At 41.9% G+C, this 17,547-nt stretch overlaps 1 long non-coding RNA gene across 1 annotated transcript in view; it reads left to right on the forward strand.

Annotated features, from left to right (window-relative positions):
* Positions 1-1,354: 1,354 nt before the first annotated feature.
* LOC146490419 (uncharacterized) overlaps positions 1,355-17,547 on the forward strand; it is a 185,047-nt gene continuing 168,854 nt past the window's right edge. Inside the window, exon 1 of the long non-coding RNA XR_014872761.1 lies at positions 1,355-1,492. This is a non-coding gene — a long non-coding RNA (uncharacterized LOC146490419). The remainder of the gene's footprint in view (positions 1,493-17,547) is intronic.

The following is a 17,547-nucleotide window of genomic DNA, read 5'->3' on the forward strand; positions in this document are numbered from 1 at the left end:
TGGTGAGAAGTGGGCCAAAAACTAAGAAGAGAGACGGACTCGCGACAGAAAAGCCGATCAGCTGATCATTAAGCTGTTTCACGATTGAAGCTGCAGGAGAGAGAGAGAGAGAGAGGCAGTCGCTCCAGGTATGGTTGTTAAGCTTAACGTGGGAACGCTTTACAGACATTCAGAGATGAACTTACACACTTGCTTTACTTCTCTCTGGGAAAACTTCCTCATAGATGAAATGCTGGTTTGCTAGCTAGGCTACAAATACACAAAGCCGCTCTATCACGTGATGCACACTGCTGCTATGTGCTACGGTTATGAGCCGAGTTACGCCGCGTAGCAAGTTTTGTGAGGTGCTTTTTTGATATTTAATGGATCGGATTACATTTTTTTATTTCTCGCCGATATCCGATCCAGTAATTTGGGTCAGTATCGGACCGATACCGATACCTAATATCGGATCGGTCCATGTCCTGTGCGTTGTGTAAGTGTGTGTGTGTGTGTGTGTGTGTGTGTGTGTGTGTGTGGTCAGAGTGTGACCCCATAAAGACTTCCCTAAACCTGCTGGTCTGGAAGTCCAGCAGTTCATCTAAACAAAAGGCACTTAGACTAAAACAGATATAGATACGTTCATCCTACCACAAAACAATAAGAGCAGGTACGACCTCTCCCATGCTCCCAGGATGTGGGTGTGAATGCCAGAACACTCTGGAATGCACACAAAGTCTCTGCAGACTCCTAAGGATCAACCCTCTATCAACATGACATTGACTATAAAACTCTAAGCATATATGAGTAGATATTTTTAAGCATAAATGACAATCAACAATATAACCCTGACAAGCTTCATGTCTTATAAGTCTTACAGGTTGATGTCATTTGTGTCATACAGCCTGATCTCATGTATGCCCTCAGCTTGAAGTCCTGGATCGAGACAGCTTGATGTCATGTCTGCATACAGATTGATGTTGTCATGGTCTGGGTGCGTACCTGTAGGTTTCCAACAGCGGTCCTCTTCCTTTGGGTGGAGATCGGTTGCTCCTCCCTGGCTGAGCACCTGTGGCAATTATTCCAGCAGCATATAAGATCTGCGCACTCAATCAGTCATGGCCTTGAGTATCAGGTTAGTCAGTGATGTTTTATTGCTCAGTCCAGATCCTGTGTGAAAACTTACCTGCTTTTTCCTGTCTTCAGAGTCGGCTCCTGGAGTGGGGTTCTCGCCTCAGTCATCCCCGCTTTTCTGGACCTGGGCCACCAGCTGCTGGTACAGCATTGCCAACTAGCCTGAAACTCACCTGCCTGCCTCCCCGGCACTCGACCTCATCTGGGCCTTGCCCCCCACCTGTCCCTTCACCTGAAACCAATGCCCTGGTCTCTTCACAGTATTTTTCCCAGCCCAGCTTCCACCTCCCCACTGCCACAGCTGTCCCACCTTGAAGTCCATGAATGAGACAGCTTGATATCGTATATGCATTCATATTGATGTCATATAAGGCATACAGTATGATGTCATATAGGCAATACAGTATGATGTCATCCTGTGTCCTCTGATGACCTGTTTGCCACTGAAAGGCAGTGTTAGAGGGACACTTGGGCATTTATCGCAGCATATATGTGTTTTCTGGATACACTGCTGCTTTTTCAGCGCCCAGAGATTGATGGCTGCGTGTCAGAGCTGGCTATGAATTTCAGAAGGATCAGGCCTTAACAAAAAAGTTAAGTCTCAAAGAGATTAGAGAAAATAACCCCCCTCTTAATTCATCCTGACCAAACTGGTTTCATAAAAGGTCGGCACTCCTCAACAAACACTCGTAGATTACTTAATTTAATAGACTACTCATACAATAAAAACATTGAAACCATAATATTATCTCTACAGTGGGGAAAAAAAGTATTTAGTCAGCCACCGATTGTGCAAGTTCCCCCACTTAAAATGATGACAGAGATGTCAGTAATTGCACCAGAGGTACACTTCACTGTGAGAGACAGAATGTGAAAAAAAAATCCATGAATCAACATTGTAGATTTGTAAAGAATTTATTCGTAAATCAGGGTGGAAAATAAGTATTTGGTCACCTCAAACAAGGAAAATCCCTGGCTCTCACAGACCTGTAACGTCTTCTGTAAGAAGCTTTTCTGTCCCCCAACTCGTACCTGTATGAATGGCACCTGTTTGACCTCATCATCTGTATATAAAAAACCACCTGTCCACAGCCTCAACCAGTCAGACTCCAAACTCCGCCATGGCCAAGACCAAAGAGCTTTCGAAGGACACCAGGAAAAGAATTGTAGACCTGCACCAGACTGGGAAGAGTGAATCTACAATAGGCAAGCAGCTTGGTGTGAAAAAATCAACTGTGGGAGCAATCATCAGAAAATGGAAGACATACAAGACCACTGATAATCTCCCTCGATCTGGGGCTCCACGCAAGATCTTATCCCGTGGGGTCAAAATGATCATGAGAACGGTGAGCAAAGATCCCAGAACCACACGGGGGGACCTGGTGAATGACCTGCAGAGAGCTGGGACCAAAGTAACAAAGGTCACCATCAGTAACACACTACAACGGCAGGGAATCAAATCCCGCAGTGCCAGACGTGTTCCGCTGCTGAAGCCAGTGCATGTCCAGGCCCGTCTGAAGTTTGCCAGAGAGCACATGGATGATACAGCAGAGGATTGGGAGAATGTCATGTGGTCAGATGAAACCAAAGTAGAACTTTTTGGTATAAACTCAACTCGTCGTGTTTGGAGGAAGAAGAATACTGAGTTGCATCCCAAGAACACCATACCTACTGTGAAGCATGGGGGTGGAAACATCATGCTATGGGGCTGTTTTTCTGCCAAGGGGACAGGACGACTGATCCGTGTTAAGGACAGAATGAATGGGGCCAAGTATCGTGAGATTTTGAGCCAAAACCTCCTTCCATCAGTGAGAACTTTGAAGATGAAACGAGGCTGGGTCTTCCAACATGACAATGATCCAAAACACACCGCCCGGGCAACAAAGGAGTGGCTCCGTAAGAAGCATTTGAAAGTCCTGGAGTGGCCTAGCCAGTCTCCAGACCTCAACCCCATAGAAAATCTGTGGCGGGAGTTGAAAGTCCGTGTTGCTCGGCGACAGCCCCAAAACATCACTGCTCTTGAGAAGATCTGCATGGAGGAATGGGCCAAAATACCAGCTACTGTGTGTGCAAACCTGGTAAAGACCTATAGTAAACGTTTGACCTCTGTTATTGCCAACAAAGGTTATGTTACAAAGTATTGAGTTGTATTTTTGTTATTGACCAAATACTTATTTTCCACCCTGATTTACGAATAAATTCTTTACAAATCCTACCATGTGAATTCATGGATTTTTTTTTCACATTCTGTCTCTCACAGTTGAAGTGTACCTCTGGTGCAAATTACTGACCTCTGTCATCATTTTAAGTGGGGGAACTTGCACAATCGGTGGCTGACTAAATACTTTTTTGCCCCACTGTAGATGCAGAAAAAGCATTTGACAGAGTTAACTGGAAATTTTTATTTGCAACTTTACACAAATTTGGTTTTGGAAACTCTTTCATGAATTGGATAAGAATATTATACAATTCCCCAACAGCTCGTATCAGAACAAATGACCAGACATCCTCCAGCTTTTGTCTCCTGAGGGGCACCAGACAGGGATGCCCACTCTCCCCTTCACTTTTTGCAATTTTTATCGAACCTCTAGCAGCAGCATTTAGACAGGCTACAACAATTAAGGGCATAAAATGTAATAACGTAGAACATAAAATCAGTCTCTATGCGGATGATGTGTTGCTTTTTCTGCAAAACTCACAAATCAACCTCTCTGAGGTAATTACTCTAATAAACTGGTTTTCAAGAGTTTCAGATTATTCAATTAACTGGCCAAAATCTACAGTTCTTCCCATTAACTGCTCCTTCCACAATTCATCTTCTGCCCCACTACAATCTGGAAATATTAAATATTTAGGTATTATTGTTTCTCCTAAGCTTTCAGACTTAATTAAATTAAACCACATCCCACTTCTAAAGAAAGTAGAAGGCGATCTGACTAGATGGAAATCTCTACCCATATCACTCATGGGAAGGGTCGCCACTATAAAAATGATGATCTTGCCAAAATTAAATTACTTATTTTTAATGATCCCTAACAAACCATCACAAGATTGGTTCAGATCTCTGGATTCACATATTTCTAAATTCCTTTGGAAAGATAAACCCCCGCGCATCAGCTTAAAAACGCTACAAAGAACCAAGGATAGAGGAGGACTAGATCTGCCTAATTTTCACCAATACTTCTTAGCCAACAGGCTTCAGTTCATCTCAGAATGGTTAAAATGTACCCTCTTAGATGAGCCCTGGCTAGATGTTGAACAGGCACTATGCAATGATCTAGAGATTTCAGACCTACCATTTATTAGCTCAAACATCAAAAGACATGAATGCTTTAAAAGCATCAACATCAGCTTTTCTCTGACAGCATGGTGGGAGTTTCTAAAAATAACGGAGTCTTCATTAATCCCATGCAAACGTACACCTATCTGGAATAACCCTGACATATTACAAAACAAAAATATGATTAATTTCCCAGAATGGAGTTGTAAAGGAATTAAATACTTAGAACATATATTAGAGGGAACAGAATTTATTCCATTTGACAGACTAGTTACACAATATGGGATCAACAAGAAAAGATTTTTAGAATATCAACAAATTAAATCCATAGTAAAAAAGAAATTTAACCTCAGTCAAGTTGAATTACAAACACCACCAAGTGTTGTTCAATTTCTTACTCTTAAATCCCCCAAACTATTATCTAAAATATACAGAACACTTTCTAAAATAAATGAATCAATATCCCTTCCTATTGCAAAGTGGGAAGCAGATTTATCAGTCAGCTTAGACCAAAACGTCTGGTCTCAGATTTGCTTAAAAACCTTTAAATTGATTAAAAATCCCAATCTGCAATTAATACAATACAAAATACTGCATAGAGTGCATTATACAGGTCATCGAATGTTAAGATGGGCTTTACATCCGCCAACAACTGCTCACACTGTCAAGGCAATACCACCAGACAGTTACATCCACGCTCTTTGGTTCTGTCCACCAGTGCAGAAGTTTTGGCACGAGATATGTGAGGACTTATCAAAGTGTCTGAAATGTAAAATTCCAACCTCCCCTTTAGTATGCTTGTTGGGAAATTTGGATGATGTCACTACAGAAATTAATACAGTCCACATGGTTTTTATTGCCCTATGCATCGCCAAGAAAACGGTCCTCATGAACTGGAAAAATAAAAATAATCTTAATTCTAGCCAATACAGAAACTATCTAATAGATCACATTAGTCTCGATATAGCCTCTGCCACCACATTAGATCAATCCCTCTGGGCTCCTTTGATCGGCTCCATCACCTAGCGGGGGTGGGGGTCGTGGTTTGGTCCCGCCTTGGCTATTGTGGTTGATGTGGAGGTTGGGATGGGCTTAGGGCACCTGGAGGACCCCTAGAGACGTTATCCCTGGAGGGCTTAACCCGGGGGTTGTGTTCATAACCTGGTTAGTGGCTCTGGTCACTCTCAGAGGTTGTTCTCCTCGTGGCCGCGTGCAGCGGGGCTGGAGGATGGTCTGTGCTGGCGGACGTAGGTTACTGGCCTGGTGGCCTGGCTGCCCCTGAGTGGATCCGGGGCGGGCGTGGGGGTTTGGGGTTCGGGGGTGCTTCGCCTCCGTGCTGGGGCTCTGGCTGGGCCTTGGGGGCTTCGGTCCTCGTCGGTGTGTCGCCGAGGTTGTGGGCGGGTGGGTGCACGGGGGCTCAGCCCTGGCGCAGGGGGCCTCTTGTGCATCGGCCTAACCGGGGGGCTCTTGAACTGGCAGGGAGGGTGTTCCATCTTTGCAGGAGTCCACTCTGCAGGTGGGGGAGACATAGGAGAGGTGGAGAATAAACTTAACCTGGGTGTCTGTGTCTTGTGTAGTCTGGGAGATGATTGAATGTTGGGGTGGGTACAGTTTCCTCTGCGGTGGGGTAGAGTGGGCTGCCCCGGGTCCTGTGGGGCCTGGCGGTGCTGCGGCCGTAGGCCTGGGCTCTGCGGCCGTAGGCCTGGGCTCCCTTGCCTTGGTGGATACCAGGGGACGGGGGTGCATATTGGGGTCAGCGGGGGAGCTGGCCCTAGGGAGGGGACACCCTCCCCCCCTTCTTTTCCTCCCCATCCCCGGCTGCCTCCCTCTTCCCGCTCCACCACACCCACCCACACAGGTAGGGCTTTGGGGTGCGGGTGTGTCACCAGGGTGCAGGGGAGACATTCCCCCCCCCCCCCTTCTGTCCTCTTCTGGCCACCTGTGCCTCAATTTTATCTCAAAACTTAGACATCCACATTACTTACACTCTCATAACACACACATATATATATATATATAGGGCCTTGAGGGTGGGCACGTTAACGGCGTCCAGTAGACGGTCTGTGTATTCAAACCTGCCTCTGGCGCCGGTGCCCACCTCTCAATTTTAAATCCAATGTAGACATTGAGGGTTCTCGGGAGGGGCCGTGCTAACACCTGCTGCTCTCTGGCAGCACCACCACGCTCTCCCTTATTTTAAATACACTTTAGAGCAACACGCAGCAACACTACACTTGAGCGGGAGGAGGGAGGTATGGGGTCTTATCACACCCCTGTTCTCTGCTAGCCATCGGGGCGGGGGGGGCTGGGAAGAGATGCTGGCTGTCCGACTGGCCTCCCTGCTGCTGCGGAGCCTGGGGCGGTCTGCTTGCCTCCACCCCGGAGGGAAGGGTAACATCTCTTGGGTCTGGGTGCCGTTTCCATCTCTGGGGGTGAGGATACCTGGACCCAGGGTATAGAGTATGTTTGGGGAGTGTGATTGTGTGTACATGTCCATTTACGTTTATTCCTACGTTGGGTGAGTGCTGAGTGTTTGTATATGTGTGCATGAGGGTGGGAATGCATGTCTGTGTCTGTGTGTGCCTGTTTGTCTGTGTCTATATGTCAGGTCGGGGTCTTAGACTCCACCTCTCTGGGAACTCCAAGGCCCTCCAAAGTGTGGAGGCCTATCTCCCCTCACCACACTCCCTGCCGGTGACTGATGCCCTCAGAGGTCGGTGCGTTGGTGGTTCTTGGTGTCCGGGGCTGGGCGCTCAGGTATGTACCAGCTCACTCCCGGTGACTACTTGGCGGGGCCTGGCGCCTGCTGCTCGGTCAGGCCTCTTCCGGGGCGCGGGGGGCCCTCGGGCCTCCGGCCTCTGTGCCTGCGGCTCGGTTCACTCTGGCACAGCTGGCTGCCGGCGGAGCCGGCGGGCACGCCGGTGCAGCCCCCTCTAGCTTCTGCCCGGTGGCTACTGGGTGACCCCTCATCTGGGGATCCTCAGCCCTTCCCATGAAGGTGGCACGGATGCCCCTCCGGTGGTCCTCCTTGGGCTCTTGCACTCTGGGGCCTCTGGATGTCTGGGCCTGGATCTCCTCCATGCCTGCTTCATGCCCTGGGGGACGGGGCTATGGCTCTCTACATCCTCTAGCAGACCATTACATGGGGAAACCATTTGAATACAAGCGCGCCGATCCACACAGGTGTGCACATGGGTGTTCACTATTCGTAGACTTAAATCACACCTTTCTTGGCTGCTACTTCAAAGCACATTGTGCGCTGTCTGTCCTGCGTGCTGCACAACAACATTCAATATTTAGTATTTACTGCTGTTTACACTTAGCTAGATTAATGCGATGGTGTTGTGTATAGTATGTTGCATTGTTTTGTTTTTTTTTGTTTGTTTTCTATTCTTTTTCTCTCAACAGGTGATCCCGGAGATATTTTTTCTTCCCCCCTTTTCTCACTGTCCCTCTCCCCTTCTGTTTTTCTTTTCCTTCCTCTTTCTTTCTCCCTTTCCTATCCCTCACTCATGTCCTGTCCCGTCTGTAACAACTGAAAATAAAATAAATAATAAAAACAAAGGTCGATCAAATGGACCAATACGGCAATGCCATGATGATCCATTTGGCAAAATAAATCCATTGGGTATCCTTGTTGGTCTTCAGACAACAATTCTGACGGCTAAAGAACCAAATGGGACAGGCAAAAAAAAAAAAAAAAAAAAAAAAAAGTTATCAGTAGTTCTTTCCACCTTTTTACCCACAGCTACATCCACTTCTGTCGGGCCTAGGCTGCTCACTACGGCTGGGTATCATCACTGATTTCTGTAATCCATTCGATTCACGAGGTCCTGATTCCATTCAATTTAATTTTGCCTCAGACAGTCAGAAATATTATAATTCTGATGATTTATCAGCGCTGACACATGTGAGACTTCATCAGAGGTGTGAGCATCACAGCAGAGGCCTTTGTGTCAAAGTAACTGAGGATACAACAGAAAAACATGAAGGAGATTTTCCTGCCCTGTTTTCTGTAGCAGATACACTTTAAAATATTCTGCAGTAGAACAAAAAGTGAAGAAAACATGAATCAACATCTGACCATTACCTGATGCTGCTGAAGTGAAGCAGAGCAAAGTTACAGAGGTTTGATTACAGACACAGCAAAAGTTTTGCAATTTGGCATCATTTTAAAAAGTTTCAATTTCTTCGTTATAAAACAGCAGAAATGATTCTTTTCAAGGTCATTTTCTGGTGGGAAAAACAGCGACCAACAGCACTGTATATGACTTGTGCATAATAAAGCGAATGAATAATGCAGGAAACAGAGATTTGAGATGGGAAACTGTTCTTGAAGTACACTGAGAGAGAGAGAGCTGTGCAGGCGGTGGAAGCAAAACAGCAAAAGTCAGAGGGGATTAATGACGAGATTTATCAAATGTGGAGCGTAGTTTGGATCTTCTTTTGCTGCTGCTTCAGTGAATTTTGGTTAGAGAGAGATAAAACCTGCAGCTCAGAATCGAGCGCAAAAAAGACGGAAACCGCCGACGCGGTCAGTGAGCTGGTCGGCTTTCTCACCCGATGGCGTGTCCGTGTACGGGCCGTCGGGTAAGAAAGCCGAGGAAGAGAAAGCTGATTGTGATGCTTCGGGTCTGTGTTTACGTCTTTGTGTGGAGTCCGTGTACCTGCTCTCATTTACTGGTTGGTGGTTGTTGAAATCGTTTTGTGAGCCTTAACCTGAGATTCTGGCGTTTCTGGCAAAATACATTTATATTTAAAAGTCGATTCAGGATTTAATGAATCAATATCGCTTCATTCAAGCTACTCGCCTCTCTCTATCCACCTGCACTTTCAAACGCACACACGAAGGACTACGGGAATATCTGGACCACGGCCATTCAGAGAGGTCCCGCCCCTGACTATCTCTGATTGGTTTAGACCACGATAGGGGCATAATGTGTGTGTCAGTTGTTGACCACACGGACACTTTCAGAGTTGCGGAGACTTTTTTTTAATGTACTGAACGGCTGGTCGCTGGTGCGATCTAGGATTTTATTAGTCGCACCAGTGAGAAATTTGGCCGCAAATGTGACCAAATTGGTCAGACTCTAGAGCCCAGAGATCAGCTGCTGTCTGAACTGCACACTTACACTTGGGTTTTGTATTTTTTGGCTTTTTCCTCTGCTCTTTTTTGAATTATAAATTCAAGAGGGTTTGGATTTCTGTCGATTTCCTGCAGGATTACAACTTCCAAGAGTTTCCATTTTATTTTATTTTGTTTTATTTGAATTATAACTTGAGAGGATTTGGATTTCAACTGAATCCCTGGAGTGTTTGAAGTTGCAGGGATGCAAACAGAGATAATATCAGCTTATCCTGCTCCTCGTATTTTTCTTCAAAGTCCTCTACAGAGAGACAAAACAAACACAGGAGTTGTGATTAAATGTATGTAGGAAAGCTGACTTTCCAAATGAAGATGAATTTGATTGATTGATTGATATGTTTATTGATTAGCATTCAAATATCTCAGTGAAGACAGAACAAAGATTTACCACAAAGCAAGAAAGCATGAGACAAGGCTAATCAAAAGGTATTGGCTGAAGCATTTGCTTATTACGCCAACCCTTTTAACAAAAGATCTTTTAGCATGCAGCTCCTGTACACAGGGCTCGAAGCAAATAATAAAATTCAATTCAATTCAATTTCATTTATATAGCGCAAAATCACAACAAATGTCGCCTCAAGGCGCTTCATAGATACAGAGAAAAGCCCAACAATCATATGACCCCCTACGAGCAAGCACTTTGGCGACAGTGGGAAGGAAAAACTCCCTTTTAACAGGAAGAAACCTCCGGCAGAACCAGGCTCAGGGAGGGGCGGCCATCTGCTGCAACCGGTTGGGGTGAGAGAAGGCAAACAAAGCAAAAACAAAACAAACAAACAAACAAGAAAAAAAAAAAAAAAAAAACTTTCCACCTTAGTAAGTAACTACATCAAAGCAAAAGAATCAAGAGGTTTTTTTGTTTTTTGTTTTTGTTTTTTTTTGCTCTTTTCATTCTTGATATATATATTTTTCTAATACTCTATTTTTAAACATATTTTTAAACAAGGAAAATGAACTACACCTTTTTAAATCACTGTCATAACTATTCCACAGGTTAACTCCTCTAACAGAAACACATCTCTGCTTTATATTTGTCCTTATCTTGTTTTTTTTTAAAGAAATCTGTTCCCCTTAAGTCATATTGACTCTCTCTGACTTTGAACAGCTTCTGAGTACTGGGGCAAACCAAGTTATTTTGTGCTTTATACATTATCTGTGCCATTTTATATTCAACTAAATCATAAAATTTCAGGGTATTCAGATTAATAAACAAAATGTTAGTTGGTTCTATATAGTTTGATTGGTTTATAATTCTTATAGCTCTTTTTTGCAACTTGAAAATAGGAAGAGTGTTCGTTTTATATGCATTACCCCATATCTCCAGACAGTAAGTCATATATGGAAGCAACAGAGTACAATAGAGTGTGTATAATGATTTTTTGTTCAGGACATGCTTTGTTTTATAGAGAATAGCAATGGTTTTTGACATTTTTGTTTTCACATGGTTTATATGAGACTTCCAACTCAGCTTATCATCAATTATCACTCCAAGAAATTTATTTCCGTACACTCTTTCAATTTCAATTCCATTAACCCTGATTTTAGATACATTTTTCATTTGTCTAGTGCCAAAAATAATCAATTTTGTTTTCTTTATATTTAATGATAACTTATTTACATCAAACCAGTTTTTTAATATATTTAACTCCTTTTCCGCTGTAGTCAGAAGCTGTTCTAGGTTTTTACCTGAGCAATACAGAGTGGTATCATCAGCAAACAATACACATTTTAACAGTTTGGAAATGCTACATATGTCATTTATGTATAATATAAATAATTTAGGGCCCAGCACAGAGCCCTGAGGAACACCACAAGTTACCTTCAACTGCTTAGATTTTACATTATTGAATTCGACATATTGATATCTGTCATCCAGGTAACTTTTCATCCACTTGTATGCTAACCCTCTTATGCCATATCTCTCTAGTTTATTCATTAATATAGAATGATCAATCGTATCAAACGCCTTTTTTAAGTCTATAAAAACACCAACAGTATATTCCTTATTATCTATAGCATTAGATATCCCTTCTACAAGTTCCATCACTGCCATCGAAGTGGACCTTTTCACTCTAAAGCCATATTGGTTATCACTTAGGAGATTATGCTTCTCAATATATTTATCAAGTCTATTAACAAATAACTTTTCTAAAATTTTTGAGAACTGTGGGAGCAGTGATATTGGCCTATAATTGGTAAACTGACTTCTCTCTCCGTTTTTATGGATTGGAATAACTTTTGCTATTTTCATTTGTGAGGGAAATACACCAGTTTGAAAGGACAGATTACAAATGTATGCGAAAGGTTGCACTATATATTCTATAATACTTTTAACTAATATCATGTCAATACCAAAACAGTCAGTGGACTTTTTATTTTTAAATGTCTTCACAATGTTAATTATTTCTCTATGAGTTACAGCACCAATAAACATGGAGGACATGTTTGTAATAATAACGACCTGTTTGTTTAGGTCGTTATTATTTCTTGACTCTGGAATTTCTTTTGCTAAATTAAAGCCAACATTTACAAAGAAATCATTAAATTCATTTGCAATGTCTTTAGTTTTATCAAGCACAATATCTTTATCTTTTTTAAAATAATCTGGATAATTCTTATTTTTTGAGCCCTTTTTGATTATACTATTTAATATCCTCCATGTTTCTTGTGTGTTACTTCTACTTTGCTCCAATAATTTGTGGTAATATTCTTTCTTACTTGTTCTTATAATATTTACTAATCTATTTTTATATAACTTGTACTTTATTTCAGCATCTTTTGTCCTCTGTTTTATGAATCTCTTATATAGATTATTTTTCTTTTTACATGCATCTTCTATCCCCTTTGTGATCCATGGCTTATTTGATCTGTGATGCTTTCTAGTGATTTTCATTAAAGGACAATGTTTTTCATATAGTGAAATTACAGTTGATAAGAATGCATCATATGCACTATTTGAATCTTCATTTGCAAAAACCTCATTCCAATTGTGTTCCTTTAAGTCCACCTGGAGGGCAGCAATGGCTCTTGTTGTTCTAAGTCGTATCATATCAAATATTTGATTCTTTTGTTTAGTTTTAATCCCAAAATAATTTTGAAAAATTGCAAAAACAGGAAGATGATCGCTTATATCAGTTATAAGAAGTCCACCTACTATTTCATGGTCAATTTTATTTGTGAATATATTATCTATCAATGTAGCTGTATCAATTGTTATTCTACTTGGTTTTATAATTACAGGGAAAAGGGAGTTACTATACATTGTATTTATGAAATCTGTTGTTTTCTGATGTCCATTTGGGTTTAGCAAATCTATATTAAAATCACCACAAATTATTTGCACTTTTTTATCATTTAGGTTGCTAAACATAGCAGCAAGTTTTTCATTGAATGTCTCAAGGCATGAACCCGGTGTCCTATAGATGCAACTTATAATTATATTGTTAGCTTTTTCAACATGGATTTCAATAGTGACACATTCCAATACGTTATCTATGGTGCTTGACATACATTCAATCAGACTACATTTCAAAACTTTATCTACATATAAGGCAACACCGCCTCCTTTTTTATTCACCCTGTTCATTGTAAATAATTCGTATCCTTCCAGTCCCATTTCACTAATTTTCTCATTATCGAGCCATGTTTCTGATATTGCAATTATATTAAACTTTTTTAACTTACTTAAACATTCTGTAATTTTAGAATTTTTTTTATACAGGCTTCTACTATTGAAATGTATGACCGACAATGCATTTGCCATTTTAATATTGATATTGAATTGGTCATCCGTATAGTACTCACAAGTATTATTGGTGTTATTGTAGAAGTGGGTATCTGGGTCAATGTTACTTTCAGGGTCATGCATGTTGTGCTCTGCATAGTTAAACGTTTTGAAGTTCGTTTTCTCAGCGTGTGTGGCAAAATAACCACCTTGACAGTCCTTTTCATAATCAAATTCTTCCTCTTCAATATCTCTGAATGGAAACCTATAATCTGTGTCCAAACTTGTCATTTATGTGTTTTTGTTTTTGTTGTTGTTTTTTGAGCCGTAAGGCCAGAAACACTTTCCATACCCATTGTTCATTATCCAATCGTCACTTTTCCAATAGATTCCAGAGCAGATTCCTGATTATTTATATTGCTCTAAGTCTTTGAGTTCTCTTATCATCACAACTTTCGCTTCTTCGGGATTGCCATTTAGTCTTATCATTACTTTGCAGTTCCTCGTCCATGTCGCTTGTATCTTATTTTGTTTTCTCAGGCTGCGTGGCTGTCTTGCAATTTCAGCAGTCTTTTTCGTTAAATGTTCATTTAAATACACACCAGTCCCTTTAAGCTTCTTACCCTGTTTCAGTAACTCAATCTTTGTTTTGCGACTCACAAACCGAAGAATAATTGATGGCTTTGTTTTACTGTCTTTCCTGGGGAGCGTGTGGCATGCTGCAATATGATGGCTCTGAATACAGGAGCCTGGGCCTGGTGGCTGCTGGAAGAGCCTTGGCCTAGTGGCTTATTTTTCAGTTTTGGTGCAACAAGCTACCAATTGTCTGGTGTTCGTTTCTTTTTCCGTAGATATGTGTGCTTCCTTCTTGTGTCGTTTGTTGTCTTCAGTTTTGTCAAAAAAAAAAAATAATAATAATAATTTTTTTTGTCTTCAGTTTTGTCAAATTAGTAGAATACCTTGTCTTGGGCTGCTACTCCCTGGAGTCTGCTACTCAAGCTTTAACAGGTAAAGGAGACTTTACTCACCTAGATATTTACGCACAGCCACAGCACGTGGTGTGGTAAAGGTCGGCCAAGATTTTGACCACATGTCAGAAACTGGATCAAAATTGGACTAAACTCACTTGAACTCTGACTTTGTCTGCACTTAGAACTATCACAAGACATTAAAACAAAACATCGGGCATTGATGACATCACAGGAATCTAACATTCTAATCTATGCAAACTGTCTCCATGGCTACATAATATCAAATTAAATCATAGCAAAGGAGTAAAAAGCAGGATCAGTCTTAGGGTGTATGTTACATGTTTGCCAGTTTGGATGAGTGAGTGCAATACTTCATCGGCCTGTGTTGTAGCAACCTGTTGAACCTGCTGAGAAACTTTTCTTTTTCTTTTGAGAGAGAGTTTGGGTTGGAATTTGGAATTAAATATCTGTAAATTACACGATTTAGAGTGGTCTGACATCACATCCAGTCTCTCTTCTGTGATGCCAAATATCAATGCCAGACTCGCTTCTCTGCTGTAATGTCAAATATCAATGCCAGACTCGCTTCTCTGCTGTAATGTCAAATTTCAATGCCAGACTCGCTTCTCTGTTGTGATGTCAAATTTCAATGCCAAACTCGCTTCTCTGCTGTGATGTCAAATATCAATGCCAAACTCGCTTCTCTGTTGTGATGTCAAATATCAATGCCAGACTCGCTTCTCTCTGTTGTGATGTAAAATATCAATGCCAGACTCGCTTCTCTGTTGTGATGTAAAATATCAATGCCAGACTCGCTTCTCTGTTGTGATGTAAAATATCAATGCCAGACTCGCTTCTCTGCTGTGATTCAAACTTTTTCAGAAACTTTTCTTTGTCCTGCTCTGCCACCTGACCTACAGCCACCCACTGTAGTGGGTTAGAAGAATTGTAAAGTGCACACATAAGAAGCCATACTGGGAAATTGTCTTCTCTGCATTTTCCAAAGAAGACAGTCCCAAAGCCTCCTTCACCCAGCTTATCCTGCTCTTCGAATTTTTCTTCAAAGTCCTCTACAGAGAGACAAAACAAATTGAAGTTAACAGGTAAAGGAGACTTTACTCACCTAGATATTTACGCACAGCCACAGCACGTGGTGTGGTAAAGGTCGGCCAAGATTTTGACCACATGTCAGAAACTGGATCAAAATTGGACTAAACTCGCTTGACCTCTGACTTTGTCTGCACTTAGAACTATCACAAGACATTAAAACAAAACATCGGGCATTGATGACATCACAGGAATCTAACATTCTAATCTATGCAAACTGTCTCCATGGCTACATAATGTCAAATTAAATCATAGCAAAGGAGTAAAAAGCAGGATCAGTCTTAGGGTGTATGTTACATGTTTGCCAGTTTGGATTAGTGAGTGCAATACTTCATCGGCCTGTGTTGTAGCAACCTGTTGAACCTGCTGAGAAACTTTTCTTTGTCCACTCTGCCCCAAACTTCACATGCTCCATAAAAGTCGAGGCCTAGAGACCTCTGCATAGTTATTAGCATTAGGTTATCAGTATCATCTGATATATATGACATTTACAGTACAGTACTCACACATGACATAGGAGGAATAAATATGAACTTTTTGACATAAATTTGATCATATGAAATTGGATATTTTTAAAAATATGAAACTTTTTCCTTCCGTCATACTTCAGAAATATAATATATTAAGTTTTGAACATCTTAAAACATTTAAGTTTGCTCGTTGTATTTATAAGATCCTACATGGACGTGCTCCACAATCATTGGTCAGTCATGTTAAAATCCATTATCAGTGGAAAACAAACCTGATCCTCTACTAGAGGCGATTGTGCAATACCTTTTAGACATAACACTCAGAAAACAGTTATTATTAGTTAAAGTCAGTGAGATTTGGAGTGATACATGACACATGATGGAATAAGATACGCAGACTTAGCATGACGAACCGACGAGGAACACGTACACTGTAAATACATACAGAGGGAAAAGAGGACTAGAGATGAGACATGGACATAACTAAGCACAAACAGAACATGATGGCTGGGGGGAAAACACACGTGACAGAAGGAATGGGTCACAAGGGCAAAACATGTAAACGAGAGGAGGAGACGGGAGAAAAAGACATTACTGAAATACATGAAGGGCCAGGGCTGGGGCAGCCAACCAGTCACAGACAAACAGCCACATTTTTTACTGTGTCACCGCAAAGAGCCACATCATACACCTGGGCACACATGAACATCACCCATCCCTTCCTCTGTCCTGCGTTCAGTTTGGGGTATCAAACTCAGGACCCTAGCCCCATCAGGCCGGGGTCTTTGTGTGGAGTCTGCATGTTCTCTCCAGCTTCCTCCCACAGTCTAAAGACATGCAGTTAGTGGCGACTGGTGTGAATGGTTGTCTGTGTGTTAGCCCTGCCACGGGCTGGCGACCTGTCCAGGGTTGACCCCGCCTCTCGCCCTATGACAGCTGTGATAGGCTCCAGCCCCCCACGACCCCGATAAGTGGAAGAAGGTGGACGGACTTTGATGACCTCAGTGGACGCCAGGCAACTTCTGAATGGATTGTTAACACTGGGCCACTCTACATGCCTGTTTCCAGTTACCGTGTTTACAGACACAGTGACACCAACGCTACCAAACACAGAAGCTGCTTGGCAGAATTTATGTCACATTATTGTAACTGAGAAACGTCACAGCATTGCTCACAGTGTGAGGGCGGGGCTGCAATAACCCTGCTGTGCTTTCTAATGTTTCATATTAAGACTAATCTGTGTTGACCTTTCTCTGATTATTGTTTCATAATGAAGAAAGGTCAGATATTACCAAACACACATGAAAAACTCATCTAAACAACATGTAGTGTAAAAATAAATGTCTTGGAGACAGCAGCTAATCAGATATTTTAATTGTCGGGTTTGGATTCAGCACATTAAAATAATAAGAAACAGGACTTTATATGTGAAACAGTCGACTTCTGAAAAGTCCAGCAGAGTAAGACAAGCAGGTGAACAGCAGCAGTATATCATGAAGTCTTTTATGGGCATGTTGGATGACAACAGCCATTTTTATGTTCCCTGTTCTTGTATAATTTACCAAGAAACAGTTGCACAAATGAACCAGAGAAACCCACACAGTGTTTTGAAATTGAGCTGCAAACATGTTTTCTTTTATTAGCACGTCAAGCTTCACCCTGAAGACGAGCACGAGCTGCGTCTGCTCACAGAGACTCGGAGATGTGATTGAAAGCAGCTGAAGGATGGTTTTGGT

The sequence above is a fragment of the Neolamprologus multifasciatus genome, unplaced genomic scaffold (genome assembly GCF_963576455.1).
Source record: "Neolamprologus multifasciatus unplaced genomic scaffold, fNeoMul1.2 chr13_unloc_2, whole genome shotgun sequence".
In the NCBI taxonomy this organism is placed as follows: Eukaryota; Metazoa; Chordata; class Actinopteri; order Cichliformes; family Cichlidae; genus Neolamprologus; species Neolamprologus multifasciatus.